This window comes from Colobus angolensis, unplaced genomic scaffold (assembly GCF_000951035.1).
Source record: "Colobus angolensis palliatus isolate OR3802 unplaced genomic scaffold, Cang.pa_1.0 Scaffold310, whole genome shotgun sequence".
NCBI classification, from domain to species: domain Eukaryota; kingdom Metazoa; phylum Chordata; class Mammalia; order Primates; family Cercopithecidae; genus Colobus; species Colobus angolensis.
The window spans coordinates 3,812,577-3,828,004 of record NW_012116378.1 but is presented as its reverse complement, the minus strand read 5'-3'; positions in this window follow the sequence as shown (position 1 = coordinate 3,828,004).

The window sequence follows — 15,428 nt, the reverse complement described above, 5'->3', positions numbered from 1 at the left end:
TAGCCAGGATGGTCTCAATCTCCTGACCTTGTGATCTGCCCACCTCGGCCTCCCAAAGTGCTGGGATTACAGGCGTGAGCCACTGCGCCCGGCCAACACTGTGATTTTTAAACCTCTTGGTGTTGAGCCAAGTATTGTTCACGAAATGCATACTTCATAAACTCTTTTAAACCAACCACAGCTTTTCTATTACTAAAACTTGCTTAAATGACAAAAGACAGGTATTATCTCACAGTCTCTGTGAATTTTCAAACAGCTGAGTTCAGTTAAGCGCACAGTTCCCTGCACATATAAAAAATGGAAAATATTGCAACAAAAAAAGACTCTGGAATTTTCCATCCACACAGCTGTTGCTGCGTGGCATCTGTGGTGTAACCTTCACTTGATGGAACTAACTCCCACAATCCCATGCAAGAGAAATGATCCCATTCCATTACAGTCCTGTCACTATACAGGGCAACAGCATCAGAAATGATTAAGAAAAGAAGAAAAGACACCGCACTCAAAAAAAAATATGATGAAAACTGTTACAGTGCACTAGATCAAGAACTTGAAAACTCATAGTAATTCCTATATTTGTGGGTTTCCAAATGACAGGTGATTACTTAGTATGCCCATTCTATTTATGTATGTATTTATTTATTTATTTTTCGAAACGGAGTTTCACTTTTGTTGCCCAGGCTGGAGTGCAATGGCGCGATCTTGGCTCACTGCAACCTCCGCCTCCCTGTTTCAAGCCATTCTCCTGCCTCAGCCTCCCGAGTAGCTGGGATTACAAATATGCACCATCATGCCCGGCTAATTTTGTATTTTTAGTAGAGATGGGGTTTCTCCATGTTGGTCAGGCTGGTCTTGAACTCCTGACCTCAGGTGATCCACCAGCCTCAGCCTCCCAAAGTGCTGGGATTACAGGCTTAAGCCACCACGCCCGGCCGCCCATTCTTTTGCTCATAAATTATGAGAACAGAGAACAAGAGATATATGACTTCATCAGCTAGTCCTAAATTATGTTAGTCACTTATAGGAGACCTCACCGAGACCCCCACACATACATAATAGGGAGGATTTTCCTAGACAAACGTGGCCAATTCAGATTCATCAGTAGACAACTCTTTCTTTCACACCATATTCCTCACTTCTTTCCTGCTAGTCAAACGCTGCGCACAAAGAGGCTGCTTCTTGAGACGTTCTTATATTTTGCTTGGTTTCAACAGCCCTGCAGAAAGTGGTGGGGAAGTAATCTCCAATCTGCAGAAATGACAGAAGCCAGGAGGCTGTGGGTCTCCTTACAACTTTCACCTCCGCTCTAAATACCCAGGCTGCCAATCTCCCCATCCCTAGAGTTTAATGGGGGAAGTTCAATGTCATTGCATGTAGCGTCATCTGACATGTTTATAAACACACAGAGGGAAAGCAGAACAGAACATCCGCAGTGTGTTCCTTAAAAAGACTCTTCTCAAACTTCTACAAAGTCACACAAGCCGCATATGAATGTAAAAGAATCCACGAAATCCTGGAACCAGCCTGCCCAGCTAAAGCTGTTTGGAGCGCCATGTGTTAGGCTGACCCAAGACTTTTCACTCGGTAGGAGCTACATAATTGCTTGGTTAATATACACTTGGATTAAAGAAATTTTCAGAATAGTCAAATTTGTCACCTCAGTTCTAAGGAGTGAACTAAAAGCAAAAACTTAAAACACAGATACTTCCTCCCTTTTTCTATCTCGATCCCTCCACCTCTCTCTCTCTCTCTCTCTCTTCTTTCTTTCTCTCCCTTTCTCTCTGTCACTCACTCAATCTCAGACATTCACTACCCTGAAGCCCCCTCGGTCCTGCCTCAGGGAAAAGGACTCATGAGGCCAAGGGGATGTAGGGGATGCGCCAAGCTGAAGCCTTCCACTTCCAGACCATGCCTGTAGGCCCTACCACCTCTTCCCTACATGGGGACAAGTGTGAGGGCCCCCTAGGGTATACTGATAGAGGATCTGTACCAGGGTGTGAAAACCTCCCACAACAAAGGTCAGAGCCTGAGGGAGTAGCGGAAAACCCGGGCGTGGCCCAGGGCTGTGTGCTATGCATCATTTTGTATCTGCATTGCCAGGGAGGCCAAGGAAGCTGCAACCAACCCTGGCTGTCTGAAGTATGGCCTGGAAGGTAGCAGGATAGAAGAGATTATCTTCAGCAAGTGGTTAGCTTGATTTACGGCTCATGGTGTACACCCAAGGCAAGTGGGGGTCTGTTTGTGCCCCAGCCCTGGACCCTCAGCAACGTTGGAAAGGGCCTGCAGGCCACACCCCAGGTAGCAGGAGAGACAGAAGACAACAGAAAATGCAAAACCAACCAGGCAGAGAACAGCTCAAAGAGGAGCGCATGGGAAAGCCCGAGACACAGCTGCACAGACAGAAGCTTGACCTGGGCGCGTGGAGAGTGAGGGCCCAGCAGTGCCAAAGAAACTGGCCCCACCCAGCCAAGGATTTCACAAGGAACATTCCAAATGCCCCGCTTGTCACCCAATGCCCAGTTGCACACGCTAAATTATTGCACATCTCTGATATTCCTATTATAATATTATAACCACCGCCTGCTGTTATCACGTTCTTTTGAGCCAAATTGCACCCAACAGAGCGTTTCATTGTTCTTGTCCTGTCTCAGGCTGTTCTTCAGGTGACAGAATTAAAATAAAGAGGTGAGTGTGTGTGTGCATGCATGCAGTATACACCACATGCACACACACATAAAGATGGACCACCAGGCCAGGCGTGGTGCCTCACACCTGTAATGCCAGCACTTTGGGAGGCCGAGGCGGGCGGATCACTTGAGCTCAGGAGCTTGTGACCAGCCTGGGCAACATGGCGAAACCTCACCTCTACAAAAAAAAAACACAAAAATTAACCAGGCATGGTGGTGGGCACCTGTAGTCTCTCTCGGTGCTCTCTGAGGGCGCCTCACTGCCCTGGACTTCCCCCCTGTCACTGGTCCTTTCTTCTAGGTCCCCTGGGGTCCTCTCCCACCTGGGATGGTGGTGTTTCCCCAGGAGCTCCCCTGCTCCCCTTCTTGTGACCCATTCCTCAGTTTCCCTGGGCCCCTTGATGTTCACGGATGACTTCCAGTCTACAGCTCTATACTGGGGCTTCCTCCAAGCTCTGGACTTTGAATGAACCAGAAATATCTCAAAGTCAATATGTTGGGCATTGGAGTCACTATGGCTCCTTCCTGGCACTCTATTCCATTCCAGTCTTATTTTATTATATTTCCCCTAGGAGGCAGAAGGGCGGAATTGGTGACTTCCAGGGAGGATGGAGGGACATAGATGATTCGTAAGTTTCAAGCATGCATGACAAATCAAACTTGATGACAAATCGTTCAGCAAGACTTGGCTAGTACAGATTACTGATTTTGTTGGCTATACACCCACAGGAAGATGCACTTCCCCAGAGTTTGGGTCACAATGAGGTCTCCTGCCACATTGCAGATACCCAATGAGTATTCAGTGAAAAAACAGATGAGTGAGAATTGATTAATAGACTTAGAAATGACGAGGCAGGTTCCGTTTGCAAAGGACTGAGTCATATTATAAAATCCTCAATTGCAGCATAACTGGATAAGGTGTTTCTGTAATTCCCTGAGTGTTATATAATGGGTAGCGATTAGGGCTCATTTAGTTGCAAATAACAGAAACCAGCACTCTAACCAACTTCTACACTCAAGGTAAGGTAGTAGGCCCTGTAACAGAGAGGCCCAGCAGGAAGGCTAAAGAGAGGCAAGACTTGAACTGGTGTCAGAAAATCATCAGGACCAAGATCAGGTTCTTTGCAGTTCTCAGCTCTGCCCTGTCAGCCTGAGGTGGGGTCTCCCTCGCAGGCCCCCGATGAGTGCAAGCCATTCCGGCTGCTTCCTGCCTCTGGTCCAACAGACAAGAGTCTTTTCTGGCAGCATCCAGGAACGAATAAGGCCTTCCTTTCCCGTTGTCTTTGCGGCAGGTGTCGGTCTCTGGATGCATGAACAGGACCAGCAGGGATGGAAGAGGCTTTGGCTGGGATCCAGCTAATTCACATGTCAGATACAAAACTGGGAGAGAATGAATTCCCCAGCAGGGAATCGGGGCTCTGTCGAGCAGAGTGGTGGGAAATCTCTGCAGAAAATGCGAACTCTAAACGTAAAATCTGCCGTGTATACGTAATGACTGCAAATGTCAAAAACCTAAAGTCAGTGTTAAACATTGAGCAAAATTTTACTTTTCTAAAATCATTTCTTATCTCAAATTGTAACTCTGTCAATTTTTAAGGACAATGGAAATTTTTGATGTCTTGATTGTGGTAGTAACTGCATGACTGTTTGAATTGGTCAAAATTCATAGAACTTCAGCAAAGTCTAGAGACTTTATGTAAAGGTCTAGATAATAAATATTTTCGAGATTGAGGGCCAATACTGTTGCAATTACTCCAGCTTGCAGTTGCAGCAGCAAGCAAAGCAGCCATGCACAATATGTAAATGAATAGAAATGGCTACATTACCAGAAAACTTATTTTTTTCAAAAAAAGGTCAATAGGCTGAATGGGACCCCTGAGTTGTATGCAGCCTGAGGAGCCCTGAACTTAAAAAAAATATGAATTTTATTGCAGTTAACTAAACCTCAATAAATAAACAGAATAAAGGAAGACAAAGGAAAAATAAATGCTCTAGGGGAGAAAACTGTAATTCCTTCAACTTAACCTGAAGTGAAATGTCATCAAAAAAACAGAGGGACTGAGTGAAATAAGTTCATGTCTGTAATCCCATAACTTTGGGAGGTTAAGGCAGGAAGATCACTTGAGGTCAGGAATTCCAGGATCCAGTGATCCATGATCACACCATTGCACTCCAGCCTGGGCAACAGAGAAAGACCGTGTCTCTAAAAAATAAATACATAAATAAATAATAAAAGACAACAGAGGTACGGTACTCCCCCTTTATCTGCTATTTTGCCTTCTGAGTTTTCAGTTACCTGAAATCAACCATAGCCCAAAAATATTCCATGTAAAGTTCCAGAAATAAACAGTCCCTAAGTTGTAAATTGCCTGCCATTCAGAGTAATGTGATGAAATCTCTCATCATCCTGCTCCATCTTGCCTTGGATGTGAATCCCCTCTTTGTCCAGTTGGTGATCTGACCAACTGTCTCAGTGTCACGGTGCTTATTTTACCTAATAATGACCCCAAAGCACAAGAGGAGTGATGTTGTCCATTTGGATATGGACAGCATAAGAGAAGCCATAACGTGCCCCCTTTAAGTGAAAAGGTAAAAGTTCTCGACTTCATAAGAAAAGAAAAAAAAAAAAAAATCTTATGCCAGACTTGCTAAGATCTACACAGTAAGAGCAAACTTTCCAATGGTAAATGTGAAGAAGGAAAAAAAATTCATGCCAGTTTTGCTGCCACATTTCAAACTGCAAAGGTTGTGGCCACAGTGTGTGATAAGTGTGTGTTAAGATGCAAAAGGCATTAAATTTGTGGGTGGAAGACCCGAACAAAAATGTGTTACAGGCCGGGTGTGGTGGATCATGCCTGTAATCCCAGCACTTTGGGAGGCCAAGGCAGGAGGGCAGCCCGAGCCCAGGATTTTGAGACCAGCCTGAGTAACATACTGAGACTCCTATCTGAAATATACACATATTGAAAAAAAAATTTTTTTTTGAGATGGAGTCTCACTCCGTCACCCAGGCTGGAGTATAATGGTGCCATCTTGGCTGACTGAAACCTCTGCCTGCCAGTTCAAGTGATTCTCCTGCCTCAGCCTCCTGAGTAAACGGGATTGCAGGCATGTGCCACCATGCCTGGCTAATTTTTTGTATTTTTAGTAGAGACAGGGTTTCACCATGTTGTCCAGGCTGGTCTTGAACTCCTGATCTCAGATGCTGTGCCCACCTCGGCCTCCCAAAGTGCTGGGATTACAGGCGTGAGTCACCGTGCCTGGCCCATATTGTTTTTAATTTAAAAAATAATAAGAAGGACGTGTTCTGATTGACAGCAATCTGGTCCAGTGCTATCAGCGGTTTCAGGCATCCAGTGGGGGTTTCAGAATGTACCCCCTGCAGATAAAGGGGCACTACTAAAGTTTTGTTTGTGAGAGGGATTTCCTGATGGTCGTTGTGCAAAGGCTGAGCCAGAAGATTTACAAAAGTTAAACAAAGAATGTTTAACTTGGCTTTTGAAGACATTTTATTGACTCACTTGGTAAACTTACTAAGAAGTCGAGTACCCACCTCCGTTCTTGACAAAGGCATCTATCTGCAGCAGGCTGTGTTCACATAACCACTCCAAAACTGAGCTTCGTTAGGTTTTTTGTTCGATTGTTTTTTTCCAGCGGGATGACTTTGACAGTCATTATCTTGTGCTTCTGGTTCTTTATTGTTTGCTCCTTTACAGCATGGCAATCTTCACTGGACAGAGATTGTGAAGGAGAACCAGTCATTTATTCCCTTACTACAAATAATGGCATGAACAACGCAGCTCCAAGGCCATGAGTCCATCCAAACTGAATGGAAAGTCAAACTTTGGGGACCCAGAAAGTGAATGCTCTCAAGAAGGAAAGTAGGGCCAGGCACGGTGGCTCACGCCTGTAATCCCAGCACTCTGGGAGGCCGAGGTGGGTGGATCACTTGAAGTCAGGAGTTCCAGACCAGCTTGGCCAACATGGTTAAACCTGGTCTCTACAAAAATTAGCCGAGCATGATGGCAGGTGCCTGTAATCCCACCTACTCAGGAGGCTGAGGTGGGAGAATCGCTTGAACCTGGGAGGCGGAGGTTTCAATGAGCCGAGATGGCACCACTGCACTCCAGCCTGGGCAACAGAGCGAGACTCCATTTCCAAAAAAAAAGAAGAAGAAGAAGAAGGAAAGGGGTGGTGTGGGGCGGGGGAGGAACGGGAGAAGGAAAAGCAGGAGAGTTCAAAATCAGAGCTCATCAGGCGGCATTCAAACACCCAAATTGACGTACACAAAGTGATGCAGGGGTGTTACTGTGCGTGTGGAAATGCAGGTTTTATACAAGATTCACAATCAACCTCTGTCATCTGGATTTTTTAAGCTGAAGAACATAAAGAATCAAGGTGTTCACCTCATCTTTAAGTAGAAGAAACAGACTTTTATATCAATCAAAGGTAGCTGATGTGCAGCTCGATCAGCTGGAATTTTCCATGATGTTCCTTCCCCCACACAAATATCAAGCCCTCGGAGCACGTATATTAAGGAGCAACAGTCATGTTAGGCATGGCTTCAGGAAGACAAATAAGACATGATCTCCCCTTAAATAACTGAGAGTCCGGTTGGGAAGACAGATGCATACACAAATATTTAAGAAAATCTGTGTTCTAACAGAGTCTCTCTAAATACTTTAGCAACTCTAAGCCAATTTAATTTATAAGAGGTAGGCAGGGCACAGTGGCTCACGCCTGTAATCCCAACACTTTGGGAGGCCGAGACAGGTGGATCACCTGAACTCAGGAGTTTAAGATCCGCCTGGCCAACATGGTGAAACCCCATCTCTACTAAAAATACAAAAACTTAGCCAGGCATGGTGGTGGTGCCTGTAATCCCAGCTACTCAGGAGGCTGAGGCAGGAGAATTGCTTGAACCCGGCAGGCGGAGGTTGCAGTGAGCCGAGATCGTGCCACTGCACTCCAGCCTGGGCAACAGAGTGAGACTCCATCTCAAAAACAACAACAATAATAATAATATATAAGAGACGATGTTAAACATGAAAGTAATAGTTCCCTTTGAATCAATACCACTAACAAATATAAGAAGAATTGTGCAAGAACAAAACTGATATATCATTCATTTCCCCCCTCATAAACCTCATGCTTCTAAGGATAGGGGTGCAGAATTTTCTTTCTTTAAAAAATGCTAATAAAGCAGAAGGGGTATTTTAGTTGTTTTGTTTTGTTTTGAGACAGGATCTCACTCTCACTTTGTTGCCCCGGATGGCACTAACATGGCTCACTGCAGCGTTGACCTCCCAGGCTCAAGTGATCCTCCTGCCTCAGCCCCATCAAGTAGTTGACACTACAGGCATGTACCACCATGCCCAGCTAATTTTTAATTTTTTTGTAGAGACGAGGTTTTGCCATGTTGCCCAGGCTGATCGCCAACTCCTGCCCTCAAATGATCCTCCCGCGTAGGCCTCCCAAATTGCTGGGATTACAGGCGTTAGCCACTGCACCTGGCCCAGAAGGTTTATTTTAGCCTGATTGCTTTTTGTGTGTTTCTTTGGATTTTACTAAGGAACCTGAAGCTTATATTATTAAGAGGGATTAGAAATAAAGTTAAGCTAAAACAGATCATCAGAGTTAACTTTAGACACAATCCTGGTCTTAGCAACTACAGAAAGTTTTAAAGACAAAATTGTGATATGGTTGAGATGACCAAACCATGAAGCTAAACTTAGGTTGAAAGCAGAAGGTCACTTTTTCCATTGAGTCATTCCCTAGAATCAGACATAAATATCCCCGACACTCTTTGCACTGGACACAAAATGGTAAGTCAAGAATAGCTCCTCCAATTGATTACACTCACTGCAAGTTTATTTTGGAATGTGCCACCTCATATAAGGAGTTTTCAAATTGTAAAGCCACCTCGGAATGATCACCAAGGGTGTTTGTTTCCTAGGTACCACCTCGTAGAGAGCTTGGTTCAGGAGACTAGCATGGGCCCAGGAATTCACTCATCCCACAAAGTGTATCACATTCCTAGTGTCACCAGGAGGGAACCATGAGCTACAGAGGCAGTAACCAGCATGTGTAACCAATATGCCAGATGAAGTTAACTTTCATCAATACTATGGCTGCTTTTCCATTAATTTTGTCACTGACTAAGATTTTATTTCCTTAAAGTGACAGCCATTTCTATTTATCTGAAGTTAATGGTTTTCCCTCGTCAGCGAAGGAACTATATCAGCATTTCTTTTTCTTTGCACCTGGTACAAATAGAATTCCGTACCCCCAGCATGAGGCATTTCTAAGGTCCCTCTCACTACAGCCATCCACGTGTCTTTTGACAAAAGAAGGAATCTCAAACCCAACTACCTAGAAGGGAACAGACTTTATATGTAATCACACAACCACTTTTTATTTTATTTATTTATTTTTTTTGAGACGGAATCTCGCTCCGTCGCCCAGGCTGGAGTACAGTGGAGCGATCTCAGCTCAGTGCAAGCTCCGCCTCCTGGGTTCATGCCAGCCATTCTCCTGCCTCAGCCTCCTGAGTAGCTGGGATTACAAGCGTGCACCACCACACCCAGCTAATTGTTTTATTTTTTATTTTATTTTTTATTTTTAGTAGAGACGGGGTTTCACCATGTTAGCCAGGATGGTCTCGATCTCCTGACCTCATGATCCACCCACCTCAGCCTTCCAAAGTGCTGGGATTACAGGTGTGAGCCACTGCGCCCAGCCAAGAGATGGAGCCTCACTCTGTCACCCAGGCTGGAATGCAGTGGCGTGATCTCGACTCACTGCAACCTCCTACTCCTGGGTTCAAGTGATCCTCCTGTCTCAGTCTCTACAGATGTGCGCCACCACGCCCAGCTAAATTTTGTAGTTTTAGTAGAGACAGGGTTTTGCCATGCTGGCTAGGATGGTCTCAAACTCCTGACCTCAGGTGATCTGCCTGCCTTGGCCTCCCAAAGTGCTGGGATTATAGGCGTGAGCCACCACATCCGGCCACACAATCACATTATTTGTTGAGTCCAAGTATGCCAAAATCTATTTACGGCTAGCCAGTAACTGATTGGGGCCCATTTGATTTTGCAATGGCAATTACACTGTTTGTTGCTTATCCCTAAGTAAATGACACAGCTATGCCTAAGTAAACTGGCTGAACGGGAGATTTGGTGATTGTCTAATCCGGGATTGGACAATTACAGACTGATTTATGGTTTTGTGAAAATAAAGTTTTATTAGAACTCAGACACATCCATTCATTTGCATATTGTCAAACGCAACATAGAAGCAGGTTTCTGTCACTTACACTTAAAAGAGCCCTACACAGAAAAGAACAGAAAAACATAGGAGAATAAATATGAAGGACTCTAAATATCCAGGGAGGGAAATGTTCAACCTTTCTAGTAACTAAAGGAATACACATTCTCTTTTTAAAATGGGACTTCAAAAAAATTCGGTGGCATCTCTACCATGTATTTGTGTATGTGTCCTCTGAACTAAAATTTTCTACCTCAAAGTAGTGGTACCATAAGCATTTTTAATTCTCCTAATTATGCTTTTCTGTATTTTCTAAATTCTTACTAATGAGAATCTGTGACTTCCATATATTTAAAATTTTAATTTTCCTTTTCCCTTTTTTATTTTTTTTATTTTTATTTATTTATTTTATTTTATTTTAGACAGAGACTCGCTCTGTCACCCAGGCTGGTGTGTGGTGGCATGATCTCGGCTCACTGCATGCAACCTCTGCCTCCTGGATTCAAGCGATTCTCGTGCCTCAGCCTCCAGAGTTGCTGGGGTTACAGGTGCCCGCCACCACGCCCGGCTAATTTTTGTATTTTTAGTAGAGACGGTGTTTTACCATGTTGTCCAGGTTGGTCTCGAAATCCTGACCTCACATGGTCCACCCGCTTTGGCCTCCCAAAGTGCTGGATTACAGGCATGAGCCACCATGCCTGGCCATTCTTTTTTGTTTGCTTGTTTGTTTGTTTGTTTTATTAGATAAACTCATAATACATCAGGTGTGAAACATGTAGGACCTGGAGAGTAAGATATTTTCAAAGAATTCCAAGTATCTGATCACTCACAGGGGGAAGATGAGTGAAGCCTCAATTGTGACTTCATGGTTCAGAGCATATTTTGTTCAGCTTCTCAGCACACCCTGACTGTAGCATATTTATTATTGCTGCAGATTTAATAGCAGTACCAGTATTGTGATTGCATCATATATTTAAGATACTTTAATTTATTAGATCCTGATTTGGAGTGTGGTAGCGGTAGTATGCTCACCAATATCCAAGGACCTTAACTGAAGAAGGACTAAACATCTGCATGGTTGAACTCAGCTGTGGTCGCATGACTTGTTTTCCCCGATGGAAGATGAGAATTAAGACATTTTAGTGGGATACTTCATAAGCTACATTGTGGCTGTCATTTTCCCCCATCTCCATCAGCCTCAGTTCCTACATGACTACAATAAGCAGAGTCCCCCGGCCAAGTTAGCAACACATAGTTGTAAGACATTGAGCTTATTCGTTCCTGCGCCGTAACAAAGCCTATCCTCACTAACACAAGGGAATCCAGGAAGAGACACCATTGGGGAATCTCTGGAAAGGTAAGCAGGATTGCATGAACTGTGTTGCAAAATGTATCTTAACAATGTGACCTAATGTTCTTTTTTCCTGTTATTTTTACATACTCTAATTATTATTCTTGATATTTTACTAACTTAGCAAAAGGTTCTAGTGCTTTTTGAGCCTTAAACAAGCAATCTGAGGGGAAACCTTGGCTGTATCAGAAGCTTTAACATTCACAGCACAACTCACACGATGCATTGAATTCCACTGCCACCATCGGAGTAAACCACACGCAAGCCCACATTCTGTAATGCATTACCCAACCCACGACTCCCTCAGCCCCCAGGCTCAGGAAGGGAAGAGGCTATAACAAGAACCACACAAGCAGCTATTAGTAATTCTTCCCAGATCTGTTTTATTCCCATTCTAAGCATGAGTTTTGACCCAAGATTGTTGTCTTGTGGAAGCTAATTTAAATCATTTCATTAAATTCAGGCTCAGCTTGTGAAATGTGCATATCGGGGGGAGAGTGTCTTTGTGTTGCATGAGGGATGTGCAAATAGAAAGAAACCATCCTTCGCAGCACAGTAAAGGAAGAACGCATTTCAATATAAATTTAAATATTAATTGCTGGCAATTACCTCCAGCGACCTTGCCTATGAAGGATATATAAGGAAGAGTAAAATTACTTTTTTTTTGAGATGGAGTCGCGCTCTGTTGCCCAGACTGGAGAGCCGTGGCCGGATCTCAGCTCACTGCAAGCTCCGCCTCCCGGGTTTATGCCATTCTCCTGCCTCAGCCTCCCGAGTAGCTGGGACTACAGGCGCCCGCCACCTCGCCCGGCTAGTTTTTGTATTTTTTAGTAGAGACGGGGTTTCACCGTGTTAGCCAGGATGGTCTCGATCTCCTGACCTTGTGATCTGCCCGTCTCGGCCTCCCAAAGTGCTGGGATTACAGGCTTGAGCCACTGCGCCCAGCCAAAATTACTTTTTAAAAATAGATTATCATCATCCAGAAGTCAAATAGTCCCATGGTCCAAATGTTTGTGTCCCCTTTGGGAGGTAATGAGGTCATGAGGGTGGAGCCTCAGGACTGGGATCAGTGCCCTTATCAAAGGGACCCCAGAGAGCTCCCTCACCCCTTCCACCATGTGAGGACACAGCAAGAAGTCAGGAAGCCCTTACAAGACACCAACTCTACCAGTGCCTTGATCTTGGAATTCCAGCCTCCAGAACTGTGAGCAATAAATGCCCGTTGTTAATAAGCCACCCAATTAATGGTATTTTGTTACATCAACACAAATGGACTAAACAAATAGCTTCTCACAAGTTAAACTGCCTCATAACAAAGGAATGCACACACACACAGGCACAAACACCACCTACAATGGAGTAATCCATTTATACACACACACACACACACACACCACATGCCATCTTCCATGAGGCAATGCACATGTGCTTATACACAGGCACACATGCCATCCACAGTGGATCAAAGCACACACACACAGAGGCCAATGTGCCATCCAAAACGGAACACGTGCACATGCGCAGCCACACACACATGGGGACGTGCAGGGACACATACAGAGAAACAGACACACGCATAAAGGCACACACACCATCTGCAATGGACCACAGCACATGCATGCATACACAAATGCACACATACAAGAGATACCATAAGAAGTATCTGCATCACATTTAAAATGAAATTTCTACATTACCAGGGCTTTTCAAAAAAATGCCTGTCTTCCCAAACCACATCACTAAGAGTTTGGGCTGTATCTTGCATGCTGATGTAAAAACTTTCTTGGTTGGTTGTCAGGGAATTTCTACTGTCATAACACTTTCACCATGCTTGACTGTTGACTCAACGAGGTAAACCACAATGTTTTATGAAAATACAATTTCCCTTTGGCCTGGGGCAGGCAAGGTCACCTAGCATAGCAATGCTGTTCAATGCCAAGATTGCCTGAGATGTTACTCTTTGGCAAATTAAACGGCATACATTCTGGCTGAGGCAAGAGATTAGGTAAAACAGAGTGATATCAAAAATATCAGAGCCACGCGCGCACGCGCGTGTGTGTGTGTGTGTGTTTTGCCATGTCATGTGTAGAAGGTTCAAAAGAAACTCTGCCTTTTAAGAGTGATAGCAGCCACAGGGACTCTCATGGGTGAATGTGGGGATAATTTCAGCATTAAAAAAGTAATAAAACAATAGCGATGGTAATTCTTATGCCACGTATAACAAAAAAGAAGCCAAGAATCAAGAGTGATACTCAAAAGCTGAGAGTACAGAAATAAAGCTCTTCTTCATGGAAAGATTTCAACCAAGAACTTTAGAAGAAATGACAGCATTAGCAATGCACCAACTTGTAACCACCAATGGACTACCTCAATAAGGAAGGGATTATGAACAGAACACAGTCTCAAATATCACGCCCAATTGTCTAATTCCTTACACAGGAAAGAAGGTATCTGCACAAGGGCGAGATCTGGTGGACACAACCCTCACCAACAGATCCAACTCAGCAAAAGCAATGCAAGAACAACTGGACCATCTGACCCCTATGAAACTCAATGAAAAGGACATACCAAGTCTTCTTGTCAAAGATATCCAACCCAAATCAAAACATGAGGACGCAATCTGACAAATATGGATCATGGGACATTAAAGACAGCTGGCATTCGGGCATGGTGGCTCACGCCTGTAATCCCAGCACTTTGGGAGGCCGAGGCAGGAGGATCACTTGAGCTCAGGAGTTTGAGACCAGCCTGGGTAACATGGTGAAACCCTGTCTCCACAAAAAATACAAAAATTAGAGGGCATGGTGGTGTGCACCTGTGGTCCCAGCTACTCGGGAGGGTGAGGTGGGAAGATCGCTTGAGCCTGGAAGGCTGCGGTTGCAGTGAGCCACGATAGCACCACTACACTCCAGCCTAGGTGACAGAGAGAGACCCTGTCTCAAGTTAATTAATTAATTCATTAATTAAAAGACAGCTGGAATGGACTTTTCCCAAAAAGGTCACTTCCACACAATAAAAACTAAAGGCAGGCAGACTATTTTAGATTTTTCTTTTAAATACAGTCATAGCCACATGCAGTGCATGACGCTTAACTGGATTTCAGATGTTTCTAAGGCTGTGAAAGGACATCTTGTGCTGACACAGAAAGCCCTGGCAGCCACCCAGTGGACACAGGTGTCCAGAGAGGTGTGGCAGTCACTTTTTGCTCCGGAGAGTGCTCAAGTTGGAGGTGCGTGGTGCAGGTTTGTGAGCCCTTGCCTTGGTGACAGCATTTGGGCAAGGCTGAGACCCAAGCTGTCAGGTTAAGGCCAGGTAGGGGGTGCCGGGCACTCCAGGTGTGCCCCTGGTGACAGGTACAGGCAGCTCGCCCAGACACCCTGGGCTGAGACATCAAGCACCAGGGTCCTCACAACTATCATTTCATTTTATGTTATTATTTGTATACATTAATGGAGTACAACTGTAATTTTATTACACATTTTTTAGTGCAGCCATCACCTGAATAATGTACATTGTACCCCTTAAGTAATGTTTTATTGTCCACTTCTCTGCCACTCCCCAATCTTCCAAGTTTCCATCGTCTGTCATTCCACACTCTATGCTCATTGACTACGGTTTTGATGCAGAAGTCCCTGGAAGAACTTAACACAATTTCCTCTATCGAACCCTGGCATCCTTTTGCTAGTGACGCCATTTTAAAAAAGAAAAGAAAAGATCCCAGCAACAATTTCGAAAAGGGAAAAGACAGTTTAGAAAGTCTTAGGCTAATATTTGGACACTATCAGACTGATCATTTGTGCCTCAATTTATATCACTTGGAGAGACATCTTAATGATATATAGTTTAGAGAATTAAATTGAATCCATTTAAACTTTGTATTTATATATTAGTTCACATTACTAAGGATTTTGTACTTTTCACATTACTAAGAATTTTGAATTTTAGCACTATTCAAAGGGTAATTTTCAGGATGAAATCATATATGTAACGTGCTGAACTAAGTGCCTACCACACTGTAAGTATACGCTGCATTTGCTTACTTTTCTTCCAGTAGAGTATCTAGACTTGTGACAATTTAATGAAGAGTGAGACTGGGGGAAGAGATGTCCCTGAATCTGCACTCG